At 43.3% G+C, this 19673-nt stretch overlaps 1 protein-coding gene across 3 annotated transcripts in view; it reads right to left on the minus strand.

Moving 5' to 3' along the window:
* Positions 1-19673, minus strand: part of KCNJ16 (potassium inwardly rectifying channel subfamily J member 16) — a 44895-nt gene that overhangs the window by 8946 nt on the left and 16276 nt on the right. Inside the window, exon 1 of one of the 3 annotated variants that reach the window (XM_083598861.1) lies at positions 7960-8086. The exons of the other annotated variants lie outside the window; for them this stretch is intronic. The gene's annotated coding sequence lies outside the window, so the exon portion shown is untranslated. Of the gene's footprint in view, positions 1-7959; positions 8087-19673 lie in introns of those variants that run through there. 3 annotated transcript variants of the gene reach the window in all.

Here is a 19673-nt window from a genome sequence, read left to right on the forward strand (position 1 = left end):
TTGCTTGAGCAAAGTTCTGCTCATCTATCTCTGAATTCATCCAACAGTTTACATGCCTAAGATGAACGGATATAAAAATCACAGAGCTAGAAAAGCCACTAAACGTGAACTTCTGCACTGAGATAGACATCTCAACACAGAACATAATTTCATAGCCTATGTGTTACATAGATTGATTATCTAAGATAGGTTTAGGGAAACTTTTCCAGTCAAAGGACCACTTTCCCTTGTGGGAAACCTTATAGCGACCACATGCCAATGGGGGGGGGGTGAGGCCAGAGGCAATGAATATAAATTTTACTTTTGTACTGTAGGCTAGTTTCGACACACATGGCGACTCCCCTGTCTATCCTCCAACAATCAAGCAAGACGCATTATCAAAATTCAATGACACATTCGAGCCAGGAAACCACTCAAGAAAGTGTGAGGCAAAGGCTGTGGCCTTGAAAGAGAGAGTGTGGTCTGGGAGGGGGCATAGCCTGGAGAAAGTCCCAAGGGCCGGAGAGACCTAGAGATTCCCCACCCCGATGTAAAGCATCCTTGACAGATGTGTCTCTCCTGTGTCTCCATCTTCACTTGCTGCTCTGCCTAGACACTCCTCTTGGCAAAGCCTTTTATCTCCGTGCATAATCTTAATTTTCATTTTTAAATGCATATTGTTTGCCACTGCTGTCCCAGATGACCACCTTGCTATGCAAGATTCACTGGATGCATTCCGGTTATTGGAAATCTAATAACTATGGAACCAACGGTTCATATCTAACAAAAATATAGATGCTCATGAATGGAAATATAGATGATGGAAGATACCGATACCATAGATGCTCATGAATGAAATACATACCACTTGCACCACCCACCGTTTACCCTGTACAGATTCTGGTTGAAAACAATCTGACAGCTGTGGCCTTGTCACCATGTAACGATATGGTGGCTTTACATGGAGAGCTACAGTAACATTGGAAATGAATTGTTGCAACACATGTTTTTTCCTCCCTGCCTTCCTTTGCAGTAGGACTTTGTATACACTGTGGCATATGTATGGTGTGTACACAGCTTTAAATAAACCTTAGTACTTTTTTTCCATTGGAAACTAGGAGTGTAATCGTGCTATTCTTGCATTGGGAATATAGATAATTTTTTAAAAAATTAAGATTAGGAAAGAAGGCCACACAAGAATGCTAGATTTTGTAGAAAGCAAAACAAGTGAGATTAATAATAATAATAATAATAATAATAATAATAATAATAATTATACCCCACCCATCTGGCTGGTTTCCCCAGCTACTCTGGGCAGCTCCCAACAGAATATTAGACAATAACATACTTGAAAGTTAGTGGAATGTAAAAATGGTTTGCACCCTATATCCTTCTATAGTGAGTTTTTGTTGCTCTCTTCTCCATACATGTATGGACCAGTTGCGTAATTCCTTCCATTTAAGGAGGTCCTTATATTGCTTGTATAAAGGGTGGCAACAACTTCAAGAACCAGTGGGGAGATTTGGGGAAAGGAAACAGAGAACTCAGTTGCCCCTTCATTTTGAAATTTTGCCTTATTCTTCTGTGCTTTAAAAATAGATCAAAGTAAAGTACAATAGTTTGAACATGGGAATATAAATATGCTTGAAATGAGCTGGAATCTATGTTTAGTAGGAGCAAAATACTACTTGGATTGGTCTCAATAGAGACGCCTTAATATGTCAATATAAAAGTGTTTATTAAACATTTGAAAGAAAGACATAAATAGCACAGAGCAGGAGGCTGTTATGCAGACTTGAATGTCATGCAACGGTGCTGTCATCCACACTAGAACAGCCTACAGTAACATTTAATTCATCTAACTGAAACCAGATCCTGTTTAAAAAAAAGGAGGAGGTGGTACTTGGCCAATGATGATTGACAGAAGGATGGGGGAGTCCACAGAAGTTGACTGCAGCTGGTTCCTTTGGCAGTCAGATCCATGGCTTCCAAAGGCAGAAGGGACTATTGCTCTCAACTGATTTGACCTCCTAAATTAGATGGGACATGAAGATGTAGCTACCAGTTTCTGCATTAAGGTCAGAAGTGGAGACTGACAGCATATGATCCTAAGCATCTTTACTTGCAAAATCCTACTGAATTAAATGGTGCTTGCTCCCTTGCAGCCCAAATTTGATTTGATTAAGATCACTTGCGCTATCTCAGATCTGCACCCATAAAAAAGTTTATGATGTCTCCCAGTATTAAAAGATACACTAAATCCAGAAATGTGTGTTTATGTGTGCATTTGTTAAAAAAATAAATCAGCATTATGTGTGTCCTCCATTCTCTAAGGAGTTCAATATATTTTATTGTTGATGCTAAACTCAGTATTTTAATGCTGTTTTTAAGCACTCTATTATTTATTCCTGGAGCCATTATGTGGCTACTTTTAAAACCTTTTAAGGGACATGGGGCTAATCCCCTGGAACAAAACAACAGAGCAGGGTATAAATCACCTTGTGAGGTAAGCTACCTTGAGAGAAAGTGATTGGCCCATGATCCCCTAAGGAGCTTCATAGCTAAAGTTCCTCTCCACCACATCTAGATATCTATTAGGTAGATATTCTGATCATCATTATATTTTCAGGATTTTGTCAATACCAAGAGTCGGAAACACTGTTTCCTAAAAATTTATCCTGCCATATCTGTGTGAGTGACTCTTATGCCACACCAACTGTAGGCCTCATCAACCCTTAACCAAATCATGAGTTCATACAACCAAATACTATACAGTGGTACCTCGGGTTAGGTACTTAATTCCTTCTGGAGGTCCATTCTTAACCTGAAACTGTTCTTAATGGGGCCTTTAGCTAATGGGGCCTCCTGCTGCTGCCCACCACCGGAGCACAATTTCTGTTCTCATCCTGACGCAAAGTTCTTAACCCAAGGTACTATTTCTGGGTTAGCGCAGTCTGTAACATGAAGCATATGTAACCTGAAGCATATGTAACCCGAGGTACTAGGTAAAGGTAAAGGTACCCCTGCCCATACGGGCCAGTCGTGACCGACTCTGGAGTTGTGCGCCCATCTAGCTTAAGAGGCTGGGGGCCAGCGCTGTCCGGAGACACTTCCGGGTCACGTGGCCAGCGTGACGAAGCTGCTCTGGCAAGCCTGCACCAGCGCAGCACACGGAAACGCCATTTACCTTCCCGCTAGAAAGCGGTACCTATTTATCTACTTGCACTTAAGAGTGCTTTCGAACTGCTAGGTGGGCAGGAGCTGGGACCGAACGACGGGAGCTCACCCCGCCGCGGGGATTCAAACCGCCGACCATACGATCGGCAAGTCCTAGGCACTGAGGTTTTACCCACAGCGCCACCCGCGTCCCTACACCCGAGGTACTACTGTATGTCTAATCAATATATGTACATTTTCGCCCGTTTGCCAGAAGTAGAGAACTTGACTGTTTCTCTCCAGATTTCTTTTCCCAAGGAACCTCATGGGTTACATGCAGCTTTTGGAACACAGAAAACGACAATCCTCACTTCCAGCTCTTGCTGGCAGAGAAGAGTAAATGAGTTTCTTGCGGTTCTAAGCAAGACATGATGTAATATAACAGCACATTGAATAACAGGTAAAAGGCATCTCACCAACAATCAGAGGATCAGGTTTGATCACTTTCTGTTAATGTGGCCTGAACTCTCAAGTAGTTTTAAAAATTATAATTAATAGGCTGTTTCGTTGACATTTCAACCAGCAGTGCTTAGCTGATTCAACAGTGAATGGGCATAGCAGCTGAAAGGCATTTGTCTCGTAGTGTGTTTGTATAACTGAAACTGCTAATTGGTCATTTCAAGACTTGCATTTCTATAAGTTAGAAAATGCATGCATTGGGTATTAGCTATTCAGAACATGTATATAATAGGCACTCCATTGTTTGGGACAGAGGGTATTTCCTGCTGCAGGAAAATGACTTCTAAGAGGATGGTTCCTTTTCAGGGTCCTGGCCAATCTTGAACAGCATACCCTCCAACATTTCTCCAATGAAAATAGGGACGTCCTACTCCATCATCGGTACGCGGGTGGCGCTGTGGGTAAAAGCCTCAGCGCCTAGGGCTTGCCGATCGAAAGGTCGGCGGTTCGAATCCCCGCAGCGGGGTGCGCTCCCGTTGCTCGGTCCCAGTGCCTGCCAACCTAGCAGTTCGAAAGCACCCTCAGGTGCAAGTAGATAAATAGGGACCGCTTACTGGCGGGAAGGTAAACGGCGTTTCCGTGTGCTGCGCTGGCTCGCCAGATGCAGCTTTGTCACGCTGGCCACGTGACCCGGAAGTGTCTCCGGACAGCGCTGGCCCCCGGCCTCTTGAGTGAGATGGGCGCACAACCCTAGAGTCTGTCAAGACTGGCCCGTACGGGCAGGGGTACCTTTACCTTTACCTTTACCTTTATTCCATCATCATTATCATCACAACAGCAAAAAAACAAGATTTTGGCTTTTGTTGAAAAAAACTAATACAACATGTAAGATTTTTTAGAACATATTCTAAATTGTTTAAAATTTCATTCAGTTTTTAAAATTCTGCCCATTTTGTGAAACATTTACTTCCAGCGCTAGCAGAGGCATGGATGTGATTTCCGGATGTGATTTCTGGAAAGAAATATAACTTAGAGGAGGCTATAATTTCCATTATGTAATGAAAGATTCATGAGATAATGGCATGAGACCAACAGGGATGTGTCTAATGGACATCTGATTTTTGTCTTCTTGTTGTTAACTTTTTAAATATAAAAACCAACAAACCTTCATATCCAATTTGTGGGGTTGCCTGCTGAATCAAGACCACACACACACTGTCACTGAACAAGCAATTGCCACTCTCTGTACTGACAATGCAACTTGAGAGGTCATTCTGCCCATCAACCCACAAGCAAGTGATGTTAAAACTGGCAGCCCCAATCAGGTGGGGCAATTCTTTCACAAAGCACCAAGCAGATCAGGAATTTTTTGTTCTGTAGAAATGATTCATTCTGGCACCTTTATTAATTTCAGAAACTGTATACGGCTTTTCTGGATATATATGTTCCCAAGGAAGCTTGCATTAAAAACAACGAGATGCATTCTATAAAGTATGCAACATCTGCCAAACTGAGAATCATCACAGAACAATGGTGTAGAAGCCTGTAGATAATCTAAGATAACCTTTACCCCAAAGTGGGATCTTAATGAGCCAGCATTGTCATAGCGGCCATGCAAAATGACCCCTCTCCTACAGATGAACTCCTATCATCCCAATGAAAGTGTGTTTCATAGGCATGAGTAGAAGCAACGAAGATACCATATAGGAGCTGCTGGAAAGTTATCGTTTAATAGAGCAACTCAGAGCAAATAAGGAGGCTGCAGGAGGAGGCAAAACAAAGCCTCATAATTGCTAGTACAAAAGGAAAGTTCTTTGCTGGTGAACAGAGCCATATAAAATATAAAATCAATGGCGGTGTTTCGAAAATGTCAACATTCCCATTACATTAGTATGGAAGTAAGTTATTTTACATAAAAAATATATGCAGTGCTTTTTTCTGGGGGGGGGGGGGACGCAGGGAGACGCATACCCCTAAACATTTTGTGAATCTTTTGTCCATTTACTGTATTTATTTTCCCCGATTTGAACTATAAAGTGGTGATTTTCTTGAGTCAAAATGAGAGTACTCTTAAACATGTTTTTTTTTAGAAAAAAAGCACTGGATATATGTGACACACTCTACGCAGATTATTCCATTGATGCTAGAAAACTTTCCCTTCAAAGTGCCACAGGCCACTGAAGTTTCTTCTTTCCTCCCCCTCCCCCTTTTTATATAAAAAAAGCATATGAGCATGTTGTAGTGATGTTTGGATCAGGTTAGAGACGAGGGAAATGTAATAGATGTTCTCTAAGATGCTCAAGAGTGTGAGCTGGAATTAATGTGGATCCTATTTTCATGTTCTTATTACTAAAATGTCAGTAGGCACCAGTTACATGTTTGGGAAATTCCACTGTAATTAGTTCTTCCTAGAACTTACATCTGAACTCTTTTCTCCCCCTTCCAATTGTCTGCCCTACACTCTCAAGATTATGCACACAGTGCCCTGATTCAGAGATATAAGAGCAGGCTGTAAGCATGTGAAAGTTTGTAAGTCCTCACAGTGGAAGGAACAAAACAAAACAAGTTTATTCAGACAATAACAGGAAATGCTAAGGGGCATCACTGTAGATGTAAAAGCTGTTTTGTGACATAGGAAGACTAACCTAGTACAAAAGCACTAACAGCATGCTATAAATAATGGTGCAAGCAGTATACTGGAAAGACCAGGCATCCAAAAATTAGCCAATAGAGGCACACTGTGAGCCTGTGACTTAACATGTTCATTGGACCAAGAGATGCAATGTCATGTAATTGGGGATTGGGCAGTGTGGGGAGGACAGTTGAGCTTTCTGGATAGAAGGGGTGAAATGGAATTCAGAGGTCAAATGGTAGGCTGAGGACAGAATCCAGTGAAGAGAGGAATGGGCAGGCCGTGGAAGCTGGTGAAAGGTTCAGGGAACCAAAGTGTGGAGAAAGAGATCAAGAAGATTAAGTCACAGGCTCTACTCTGACTTGTTGCATTATAAAGGCAATCAAGGGTGATATCAGGAAAGGGAGGAGCTCTGTCACAATAACTGGGTGAGGCAGAGCAAAGAGAAGAAGAACAAATAATAGCAAGTTGAGCCCATGAGGAAAACTAAGCCCAGCAGAAGAGCACTGGTACAAGGGACTACTCTCAGAAGGTCCAAGATTCTGATCTGAATTTCCTTGCTACCACAACACATCTATTGTCACCAGGTAAAGGTAAAGGGACCCCTGACCATTAGGTCCAGTCGTGGCCGACTCTGGGGTTGCGGTGCTCATCTCGCTTTATTGGCCGAGGGAGCCGGCATACAGCTTCCAGGTCATGTGGCCAGCATGACTAAGCCGCTTCTGGTGAACCAGAGCAGCGTATGGAAACGCCATTTACCTTCCCGCCAGAGCGGCACCTATTTATCTACTTGCACTTTGACGTGCTTTCGAACTGCTAGGTTGGCAGGAGCAGGGACCGAGCAACGGGAGCTCACCCCGTTGCGGGGGTTTGAACCGCCAACCTTCTGATCGGCAGGTCCTAGGCTCTGTGGTTTAACCCACAGCACCACCCACGTCACCAGGTACCTGTCCACAAATAGCTCAGTTGCTTAGAGTGTGGTACTGATAATGCCATGGTTGCAAGTTCAATCCCCTTATGGGGCAGCTGCATATTCCTATATTGCAGGGGGTTGGACTAGATGATCCACAGGGTCCCTTCCAACTCTACAATTCCACAAGTCTGTGAAATGTCACGCTTCTCCTCCGTCCTTCCACAATGGTACCACTGCAGCTCTTCTCCAAGATTTCCATTGCCCATTTCCTCTTCCTTCTCCCCGTCTACCAGCCTGTGATCCCCCAAGAACCTTGCCATGTTGTGCTTCTATGGACCAAGTTGTTACCAATGCAATTTTCTCCTCTTTGGAGCACCTGCAGTTGGAGACTAGTGAGAGCAGTCCTGACTTGACATTGAAACCTTTCTCTCCACACAGGAGCAATCCCTTGAATGGTTTAGGAGCAGCATGTGATTCCAAGCCCCTCTTTATCTGTCCCCGCACTCTCTTATCACGTGCAAAACAAACATCTGCACACATGGTAGCTCTCTTGCCTGCAGTTTTGAAACGGAGCCCGGGTGCTGCAAGAATTACAAACCTGAACAAAATGGCATCACACAAAACATACTCAATCCCAATTTTATTCTCCCTTGGCTTTTGGTTATTGTGGGAAGAATTAATCCATATGGGCAGTTTTTCCCAATCTCATCAGTGCAAAATCCACAAAGGGGTCTAAAACCTTAATTCCACCCAGTTACGAAGCCTGCCGTTTCGATGCAGCCTCTTGTATCTCAATTCTGGGGGTCCCCAATACACTCACCAGGTTGTTGGCCAAGAGGGCAGCTGCATCCACCAAGTACCAGCTAGAGCTCGCTAGCTAAAGAGCCACGGCAATTACTGAAGTGGAACAAAACTGCGCTCTCCTTAATTTTCTTATTTATGTCCACACCACACCCCAGAAAGCTACAGCTCAAGCTAGCCTTTTTATCTTTGAGGTCTTGATTCTATGGGGTGCTAAGCAACCTTGGCTCCCACAGCTCATTGAGCATTTAGGACAAACAGGCTCTTCACAATAACCCTGGCAGCCATTCAGACTTGTGCTTCCGCATTAAAGTGTTAGATACTTCCAAGAAAGCAAATCAAAACTCAGAGAGACAGAGAGACAGACAGAGAAAGTTGCGTGTAAAAAGGTCAGTTCAACTCTGAATCATTGTTGTGGCTTTGCTAAATCCTCCTAACTGTTTTCCTGAAAATGGGATCTTCTCCCTAAATTTGGTTCTGATGTTCTGGTTGATTTCGTATGTTTTAACTTTTGCTGGTTTTTTTTTTTTTTTTGCTTCAGGTTTTGTTTTGGTTTGTTGTTGTTTATTTTTAAAAAATGTGTATGCTTTATGCATCCCCCCCCTTCAAAACAAAACGAAACATGGATTGCGTTTTAATTGATTTTGTAGTTATGTATTTTGGGCAACACTTCAAGCATCAGCACGACAGAGGATGAGACAGACAAGTGTTTGAAATAAATAAATAAGTTTGGCTCTCTAAAAATACACAACATGCCAGCCTTTTAGGAGGCAGACAATTAAAATAATCTGTGTTTGTTTTGTGTCAGGCTCTGCTTGAACATGTGACCATCCCAAAGGAAAGTTTCAATGTTTCTACTGCTTCTGATTAAAGCTGCCCTAGAACTAGTCTCCAAGACTCTTCTTACACCACAAAAGATGAAATAGGACTGGACCAGGGCCGAGCTGAATCCAGCATGCATCTCTCTCTCTCCTCTCTCTCTCTCTCTCTCTCTCTCTCTCTCTCTCTCTCTCTCTCTCTCTCTCTCTCTCTCTCTCTCTCTCTCTGGAATTTTCCCAGTGCAAAAACTCACACAAATATATGTGTCACATTTCAGTGATCATTTGAAAGGGGGTAGGGGGATTGAAACTGATAAAAAGAAATGTATTCCCATTCAGAGCGAAGGCAGGAAGCAGTGCTTTCCCTCCGATTTGTCCCTGTGATGCCTTAGTCAAACCTGAGCAGCCATGTGCAGCTGTGACATCATAATTCTGATGCCTTGATCCCTGATTGGTTGGATCACATAGCAAGAAGATTTCAGGGGTGAGGTGAGCCAAAGTGGCATTGAACAGCAATGAACAGGAGAATGCCAAGTTTGTTGATTGAAAAAGGAGGCTTTCAGAGAACATACGGGGAGGCAGACTCCCCTTCCCCCACCAAAAACAGCCGTGAAAATTTGGCACAGCCCCAGACTCTACAACCGTCTGGTCTCAATGCAAACCCAGTTGTATTTTTTTGCTACACCAACACTTCCCCTCTTCCCTTGCAAGGCACAGCTGTCCTACCCAATGAGACTTATTACAAATAGATCTTGGGTCTGGTCCAATGACATCCCCATAGCCCAGTGGTTTTCAACCAGTGTGCTGTGGCACCCTGGTCAGGGGTGCCACAGGCAACACTGGCCTCTGCCCCTCTTCCATCCCCTTCCTTCCTTTGATGCTCTCTCAGGTCTCTGCCTCCCAAAGGCTTGCACAGCTGTTTGTTGCAACAGCCCTGGCTACAAGCTCCCCAGGTGAATGATGCATCTGGGGCTGGCTAGGGGGTGCTTCCCAGGCCCCTGCAAGGCAGTGAGGAGATGGGGGGCAGCTCAGAGACCAGGGACAGCAGCTGCAGCTGCCCAGAAGACCCCCAAGGAGAGGGGATTGGAGAGGAGGCCAAGGGAACACTCAACAAGGGAGAGTGTTTGAAAAGGGGTGAGGGGCTGCTGGCTCTGCAGGCAAGGGGAGACATAACTGGGTTCCTGAGCCCCACAGGGGTGCAGCAGAAAGAATGCAGTTGGTTAAGGGAACCATGGACCCAAATAGGTTGAAAACCTTTGCCATAACCTATTTAATTTCAACCAGCCTAAACATTCAGAGGGACACGGGTGGTGCTGTGGGTTAAACAACAGAGCCTAGGACTTTCTGATCAGAAGGTCGGCAGCTCGAATCCCCACAACAGGGTGAGCTCCCGTTGCTCAGTCCCAGCTCCTGCCAACCTAGCAGTTCGAAAGCACGTCAAAGTGCAAGTAGATAAATAGGTACCACTCTGGCGGGAAGGTAAACGGTGTTTCCGTGCGCTGCTCTGGTTCGCCAGAAGCGGCTTAGTCGGCCAATAAAGAGAGATGAGCGCCGCAACCCCAGAGTCGGCCACAACTGGACCTAATGGTCAGGGGTCCCTTTATCTTTACCTTTAAACATTCAGAACAGAGATGCACTGCACACATTCACTAGTGCCGTGTGCAGTGCATGGCCTTACTCTCTGTTTTGCTCTCTGCCCTGCAAGCCAAGCAGAAGGTGCAGGTTTCATTTTCATGGGACAGGCTTGCAACCAGCTTTTGGAGCAGCCACACTGCTTCTTGACCCAGGGAAAAGAGGTGCAAGCAAATGTCAAAGCAGTGCCCAAGATACTACTGCTTCTTATGCAGCCCGTGGGCACCCCACTGCCAGAGGGAATTTTGTAATGATGCACTAGTTTCTGCACTGATCTCCAATATCACAACTACCTGTCTGGAGAGAAATCCTTTTATCTTCCATTGCCGAGCATCCTCTGCCAAGGAAAATCACAGAGGAGGCAGGGTTGCCTGGACCAAAAGCATTTCCCAGGGTGCCACTTTCACCTGGCGGGTGCGTGTCACCCTCCCAACTCATGAAAGAGGTCACCCTGGAAGAGAGAGAAGACACTGCAAGAGAGAAATGGCGCCTTACAGGTCCTTCCCATCAGGGATTGGGCGAAGGGGGCTGAAGAAAGGGAATGTGTCACATGGACTGCCCAGCCGACTCTTTCTGGGCTAGATAATCATGGCTTAGGAAGAGAGGAAGGCAGTGGATATCTCAGACACAGCAGTTTTGTTTGGGAGCTAATGGAAATTGAAAGTTTTAAGGCAAAGCATAAACTATAGAAACAGTATGCATAACACACTGCTAACAGTAAACTGCTTGCATAATATGCTTGCAGTATATTTATTTGTTCAAAGCATTTGTTCAATCAAAAATTTCCTGGGCAGTTTTACAGTTGCTCAGAAAAACAAAAAGAAAACAAAACCCACAAGGATTATTTTACTATACTACTCATGGTGTTAGAACTACATTTTACTTATCCGTATTTGAGTAATACGATGGCATGGGTGGGGGTGTATTTGTATATTCCTCTTGTACAGTTTCCAGTTGGGTCATCCCATTCAGACAAATTGCTGGAACATCTCAGCATGAATGTTTCCATCCCACCCCATCTGTATTCTAATGACTTACGGCTTCCCATCCTATCCATTCTGTCCTTCTGACATCTCTTCCTGCTGCTGTCCTTTCCCAAAGCTGTCACAATGGATGCAGTGTTCCACTTCGCTCTTTTCAGGGCGGCACACGCAATGCACTTTCTTCCAAGCCATAGAACTCAGCTTTCCCAGGCAGGAAAGAAGTGCAAAATTTAAGCAGAAGCATTCACAATGAAGAAAATCTCAATTACTTGTCCTGAACTGATGCTGAAACCCCTTGTCCTTATCTGACTCTTCATCCATCTGTCATTTTAACATTTCTGAACACATTCTCAATGAGGACTGATTAATATATTTCTGCCAAAAAAGTTCCTGCATTTCTTGGCAACACAATGTTCAGAGAAAGTCTAACAAACAATGTTCTCATAAGTTTTAGCTAGATTCTATTACAGTACAGTGGTACCTCGGGTTACATACGCTTCAGGTTACAGACTCCGCTAAACCAGAAATAGTACCTCAGGTTAAGAACTTTGCTTCAGGATGAGAACAGAAATCGTGCTCTGGCGGCGCAGTGGCAGCAGGAGGCCCCATTAGCTAAAGTGGTGCTTCAGGTTAAGAACAGTTTCAGGTTAAGAACGGACCTCCAGAACGAATTAGCTACTTAACCCAAGGTACCACTGTATGTTGGTTTCACCTGCAAAATATACACAGGTATGTCCACATATTCCTTTGTCAGATGCTGGGATCCAGCTACTTAGCATTTTACTCAGCCTCAAAGGTAAGAGAAGGAAAGAACAGCAAATCTTTTTCTCAATGGTACTGCTAGGATTGGTCAAACGATACTGTACCATGTCCACAGTTGCTGAACCGAGATCTTTTATATTACTTAAGCAATTGCTCTGCATGATATTAAACTAAGAATTTGCTTCGAAGTTTCATCTCTTAACCCCCAATGGCAAAATAAATCATTTTACATTAATTCGCATAGCGGAGCCTGGAGCCTTAAGTATACACATGCATTTCACAGTCTGAAAGGTCATAAAACTTTTCTTTCTTTTTTTACCATCAAACACTGTGCAGCTGAAGGTTTGTTCAAAATGCTAAACTGTTTTCATTCTTCGTTTGCAAATGTGCAAGCCAAATGCTCTCTAAGTTCCACGGTTACAGATCAGGTTCTGTTCGCTTTGATTCTTGTTTAATGTGCTGAGTATTCGTAACATTTTCCATAGAGAGTGATGTCAGCCTTGTTATGTCTATGCTTAGCAGTTCTGTGTGGAACTACAGGTGATACACTGGAGTTTTGTAGGTAACATTTCTTGAATACATGGCGGTGTTCAGTACAGTGGTACCTTGGTTCTCAAATGCCTTGGTACTCAAACAACTTGGAACCCAAACACTGCAAACCTGGAAGCAAGTGTCCCGGTTTGCGAACCTTTTTCAGAAGTCAAATGTGCTCCGTTTTGAGGTTACGCTTCCGATTTGAGTGCCACACTTCTGTTTGGAGTGTTATGCTGAGCTCTGTCTGTTTCTGCTATTTATTTTGCGTTTTAGTTTTCACGGCTCTCTTTTTTTTGTGACTCTGTGGAACCCAGTTCAACTACTGATTGACTGATTCTGTGACTGCAGTACATTGTTTATTGCTTTCATTTTATGGATCAATGGTCTCGTTAGATAGTAAAACCCATGTTTAATTGCTGTTTTACAGGTTGTTTTTAAAAATTTGGAATGGATTAATCCATTTTGCATTACTTTCTATGGGAAAGCACCCCTTGGTTTTGGAACGCTTTGGTTTTGGAATGGATTTCTGGAACGGATTAAGTTTGAGAACCAAGGTACTGCTGTAATAACTACCTTCACTTTCCATTCTAGAAACATTTCTCTGCTTTTTCTGCAGAGGCATGTGAGTGGCATAGTAATTTCTAAAGCCTGCCAATATCACCTTTATAATATCATGCTCTATATGTTTACAAATATATAGAGAGGGCAGCATTGGATTGAGACTGTGATTCATTTCATGGGGATGGTCACACTTTGACTGCAATCCTATACATGTTTACATATCTCTCGCTTGGACTACTGCAATGCGCTCTACGTTGGGATACCTTTGAAGGTGACCCGGAAACTACAACTAATCCAGAATGTGGCAGCTAGACTGGTGACTGGGAGCAGCCGCCGAGACCACATAACACAAGTCTTGAAAGACCTACATTGGCTCCCAGTACATTTCTGGGCACAATTCAAAGTGTTGGCGCTGACCTTTAAAGTCCTAAATGGCCTCAGTCCAGTATACCTGAAGGAGCGTCTCCACCCCCATCATTCTGCCCGGAAACTGAGGTCCAGCTCTGAGGGCCTTCTGGCGGTTCCCTCGCTGCGAGAAGCCAAGTTACAGGGAACCAGGCAGAGGGCCTTCTTGGTAGTGGGACCCGCCCTGTGGAACGCCCTCCCATCAGATGTCGAAGAAATAAACAACTACCAGACTTTTAGAAGACATCTGAAGGCAGCCCTGTTTAGGGAAGCTTTTAATGTTTAACAGACTATTGCATTTTAATATTTTGTTGGAAGCCACCCAGAGTGGCTGGGGAAACCCAGCCAGATGGGTGGGGTATAAATAAATTATTATTATTATTATTATTATTATTATTATTATTATTATTATTATATTGTAGTTTAATGGGACTTAATCCTAAACAAACAGGCACGCATAGGATTGTGCTCCATCAATATTATGGAATTCTTGCCTGGCTCCACAGCCAGTGAGATGTGGCAGTTGGCTCTTGACCAGGAAGACCTGGATTCAAATCCCTGCATTGAGTGACCTTGATCCTTTCAATATCTCTCTCAGCCTAACCTACCTTAAGCAAAGTTTATTGTGGGGGCATGTGGAAATGTAATAATTGTATATGTACACAGCCTTGAGCTGCCTGGAGAGAAAGAAAAGCAAGATACCCATGTAATAATTAATAATGCCAACTTATTTCTTAAAAAAAAAAATCTCTTTCCTGAGCCCTGCGTTATATAATTGTTGGCTTTGTAGTGAGCAAATAGGAGGTGACCAACTCAGCTGCTCCACCCCTAATTAATTTTGGATTGAAATAAGTTTGCTTTATAGTGTTGTTATGTCAGTCAGAGTCTCTCTTTATTCCCCCAAGGCAAACATGATGAAATGAGTGAGCAGATCTTATCGCAAAGGACTTTAACTGGGATATCTAAATAAAGCATTAGAAATAACAGGCTCAAGAAAAATCAGTCTAAACCGGCCTTGAAGTGGTTTTATTGCCATTAAGCAACTCCTGAAGAATGTTTTGGGAAACAAAAAGTTTCTTGGCCTTCCTTATAGATACAGTTCATCTCTGAGAAGTTAATGTGTTACAGCCTAATGTTTTACAGTCTATACAATTTATTACAGATTAACAGTTTTAAAGTGTTTTGCTGGAACACAGTCCCACCAAAGTGAGATGAATTTATGTCAGGAGTACACCTTTAAGAATATTTTTTTTTTTTAACTCTTATGTGCTGTATGTGAATGGAAGAATCTCTAGCCTGTCTTGAAATGGTCTTCCTGATTTGTTTCGTTTTTTAAAAGAAAGACTGGGCCTACAACAAACCAACACATCCAATGTCCACCCAAGATTATCATGTCATTCACCCGGTTTGAATGGACTAGACACTGAGTCATAAAATGATCTTTCCACATGTCTCAGGTGTCCAGTTCAGCAGCCTAACTCAGGGATTCCACAACCAGGTCACAAAAAAATATTGAGGCTTTTCATACATGCAGCCAGCTTCCATAGGATCTTCTCCTGGCTGTCCCTGAGTGCATGGATGATCTTTGGCTCCAAACCTTGTCTTCTCTGGGCTATGATGCTCCTGGTAGCAGAGATTAAGAATTTGCTGGGACCCCAAAACCAGCAAATGGCCTACTCCCCCAAGGACCCACCATTGCTCTTACTTGGAATGGAGAACTCAAGAAGGTTCAGGAAGAACTTTCTGACAGGGAGAGCTGTTCGACAGTGGAACGACCTCCCCTGGGAGATTGTGGGCTCTCCTTCCTTGGAGGTTTCTAAGCAGAGGTTGGCTGGGCATCTGTCATGGATGCTTGAGTTGAGATTCCTCCATTGCAGAGGGTTGGATTAGATGACCCTTCCAACTCTACAATTCTATGATAGGTCAGAATAGTGCGATGAAAAACCTCTCTTATTTTAAGTTAACAGGGCACACTGGGATTACTTTGTATGAAGGGACCCTATATCCTGGCACCAGAAGTTCTTGAGGTTCCCAGCCTCATTTCTACTACAATTGATCACATTTAGGCAATAAACGGAAGCTGTCTGTGGCTCAGTTCATGAAGGTAATCAGAGCCACCCCAAATTATGAACGTAGTCTCTTTACTGCTTCTGTCTCATGCTTAAATGTGCAGTCCTAGCTAGTGCTGATACAAAGACTTCATCAGAAACTTTCGGGAGTCTTACCTACATATATACTTATATCATTAATTAAAATATCACTAGGTAGGAGAAAGGGACATGGGTGGCGCTGTGGGTTAAACCACAGAGCCTAGGGCTTGCCAACCAGAAGGTCGGTGGTTCAAATACCCGCGACGGGGTGAGCTCCCGTTGCTCAGCCCCAGCTCCTGCCAACCTAGCAGTTCGAAAGCACATCAAAGTGCAAGTAGATAAATAGGTACCGCTCCGGTGGGAAGGTAAAAGGGGTTTCCGTGTGCTGCTCTGGTTCGCCAGAAAGCGGCTTAGTCATGCTGGCTACATGACCCGGAAGCTGTACACTGGCTCCCTCGGCCAGTAAAGTGAGATGAGCGCCGCAACCCCAGAGTCATTTGTGACTGGACCTAACGGTCAGCGGTCCCTTTACCTTTAGGTAGGAGAAACTGACTGCTGAATTTACATAATAACGGTGAGAAGATATAGGCTCCCCTTTCTATGTCCTCAAAGTGAAGGATAACCTCTAGAATGACTGAATATTTTAATTAGTTTTATAGAAACCATATTGAAACATGGCTTGTGGGGTTTGTTTGGCAAGCTGGATCAGATACTACTGGCAGATTTAAAAAGGCTATGTGCTTCAGAAACAGAGTGTGTTGAGAGTATCAAGTGGTCTATCGCCATGGAAGGACTAAGTAGAGAACACAAGGAGCGCTTGTAGCACTTGAATCTCTCTGCTTCAGAAGACAACTGCCGTGTTTATTGGAGTTTGCACTCTGTGCAGGAAGCACAGATAAGAGAAAACAATTTGGAAAAGGGCCAGTAATGTTATAAGAAGTGAAAAACAAGCTGCAGGCGGTGACGTCACAAAGCATCCTGAGGAAAGCAGAAAAGGGGGGATCTTTGCTTCCAACAAATACTAAATGGATGAAGTTATCTTGCAACTCATTGTTAGCAAACATTCCTTAAGGGAACAGATATCTCTATGCTTCTTTGCAAGCCAACCTGCAAAGTGCATCAGCACAAGTGTCAACAAGTGAGCAACAGGTTGACGTTATTATGACCCATTATGTCCCAATGACAGCCACTGAAACTTTGGGTGTTTTTCAAACCAGGAACTCGGATCTCTTTGTTCTTACCCATCAAAATCTATTATGAGGGCATTCTTCCAATCACACACCCTGAACTGTTTATGAATTCTTCACTAACTTCCAAGTACACTTCCCATTCCATAATAAAGAAAAAAAATGGCCATTGTCTAGCTCACTGGTACTTTTTCTTAATGGCAGAATGAGTCAAAGGAAAGAGCAAAGATTCCTGGGCAAGGATGGAGCTATATTGCACACAAAAGGGGTGGGCAGCGGATGCTTGCTCTAGAGACATGGAAAAACCAATAAGCCAGCTGTAAAAGAAGGCAAAAAGGCTTAATTGTCTCAATGAGATTTGTTACAAGTTGGAAGTATCTTTCTTTGATGATTAGACCAATGGTTTATTCAGACCTAATAAGATGTTAGTTAATTTAACTTTGTTATTTGTCCTTTGCTTTGACCTGACCTGGATGTACTGCAAAACTAAGGATTGGTGTACAACTTGGGCCAGCATAAGTTGTAGTAGGGAGTTGTAGTTGAGCAAAATATGAAGGGCCACAGGTTCCTCCCCCTCCCATGTAAAGATTAATCATCTCTCAGTACAAAGAGTTCAGGCCATGGCACATTATGTACTCTAGTGATATGCTATGGTCTGCTATTGATGTTTGAGGGGGTCTTGCATGCCAGAGAGGTCTGACTATATCCCACCTGCAATTGGCTATAATGCAGAGGCTCAGTCCCCAAAGTCCCCATTTAGGGCAAGCTGTGGGGCTGTTTTTGCCACTCTGTAGTACTGGACCCTACAATTCAGCTTTCATAAACATTGGTTGGAGTCCATTGTCCTCATCCATAACTCCAGCTATTAGGTATTCTGGCTTGACTTAAAACCAAGTCCAAAAGCAGTCATTCATTATAAATTATTTTACCAAACACTTTGCGTCCCATTAAGAATAGCCACCCTTACAGAAATAGCATTGTCCCATCAGGAGAGACTCTATAAATCACCGGCAGCTGCTCTGGCACTGCTATTTTTCATAGTAATTAAAATACTTAGAGCTGTTGCAACACCTGTACAACCGCATTCCACAAGTTGCTCAAAAGGTTCCAATTCCATTTTGGATTATTGCTATGGAAACTGCGCCACCCTTTTGCTCCCACATAAATAAAATGAGAGACAGTCCAAATATTGCATTGAAAAGAACATTTATTCATGAACTGTCTGGAGGGGAGGAATGAATAGAGAACAGCTGCCTCGTACCCTTTCTTCTAACACAAAAAAAATATGGAGGACCCTCTCACATTAACCTAAAGTCTAAAACAAACAGGCAGAATACTGTTTTCATACTTTGATCTGTGAAACAACTTATCATGGAATAAATGGATAGCCAATCAGAAAGCTTGGCTTTGAAAAGAACTAGTTGAGATTCATGAAACTGCAGAAAAATCAGTCTGGTTTTCATCGAGAGCAAAAAGCAGCAGAATGAAGCTGAAGTGTTGCCCAGGTGTGAAAGGAACTGAATAGTTTCTCCATTATAGGCACCATGAAAGTCAAAATGATTTAATGCATGGTGCCTTGTAGCAACTAGAGAAACCATCAGATGTTTGAAATTAAAATATAATCAAACAACCAGTACAGGCCAGCCTAGTAGAGGTCCCTTGATTTTCTGATGTCAAAATTCACAGTGGGACAAAATAAGAGCACTGTAAAATTTTATGTGTGTTTATTTCTATCATGTAGGCCTGATGCAATTGCTTAAACGCCACAATCAATTTGCCACAGGACCATTTTTGTTTGTCTGTTGTTGTTTTTTCATTTGGCTAAAGGAGCTACCGTTCTAGAATTTACAACTAATAAATGCCTCTCTTTCTATTGACTTGTATGCACTTTATGAATATTCACAAGAAATTACTGTGTTGGTCACCAGACAAACAAGGACATTTAGAACATGACATGAGAAAAGTCAAGAAGAGAGGGAGATGTTGAATAAAGAGTGTTTAAACCCATGCACAGCATTGTGCAAAACAGGTGGAAATACTCTCCACAATTTGCGTGTCGAGGTCCCCCAAGCCACCCCTAAAAAATTCACAATTCACACATAATTTTTGTTTAAGGTTTTTGGCATAATTTTGGCCACAACTTTATTAAAAAACATAAATGTGAGTGGTTGCTTACGCATTGGTTGTGACTATCTGTCCCCATGGACAGGGACAGAACTGATTTCCGAATTCCAGCGAAAGCCAGTAAGGGAAAACAATATTGGGGAGAGCATGGAGCCGGGCACCAGACCCTCATCCCCCCCCCGCATGTTCCCGGGGGCTTGCGTGGCCCTAAGCCCCATTCAGGTGTATGGACAAAAGAATGACAAGCCCCTGGATTCCTTTAACAGAATTCCCTTTCCGCAGCAGCATTGGAGGGGCAGGCACCGCCAATCCTTACTCCTCCACCAACCAATTTTTTAACCAATGCCTAACCGCAACCTTACAAGTTGTGACGATTTGCTGCAGAAGGCAAAAACCAAATAGCACCAGCCAATCAGCCAAATGGACAAAATTCCTACAAGGTGCCTGCCCCAAAAGCAGACGACCCCATGACAGGCATAGCAAGGTCAACGCAATAGCCCTAGATTAGGGAGGGTGGGCGGGTGATCCAATGCACACAGCAAAAGAGCCCAGTCAGTGCTGCGTGACTTGATTTTATAACCTTTGGTCCATCCTCCTAAATGGCAACACCAAAATTTGCCCAGTAACCCAACCGCCC

The sequence above is a fragment of the Podarcis filfolensis genome (assembly GCF_964270895.1).
Source record: "Podarcis filfolensis genome assembly, chromosome: 2".
NCBI lineage: Eukaryota > Metazoa > Chordata > Lepidosauria > Squamata > Lacertidae > Podarcis > Podarcis filfolensis.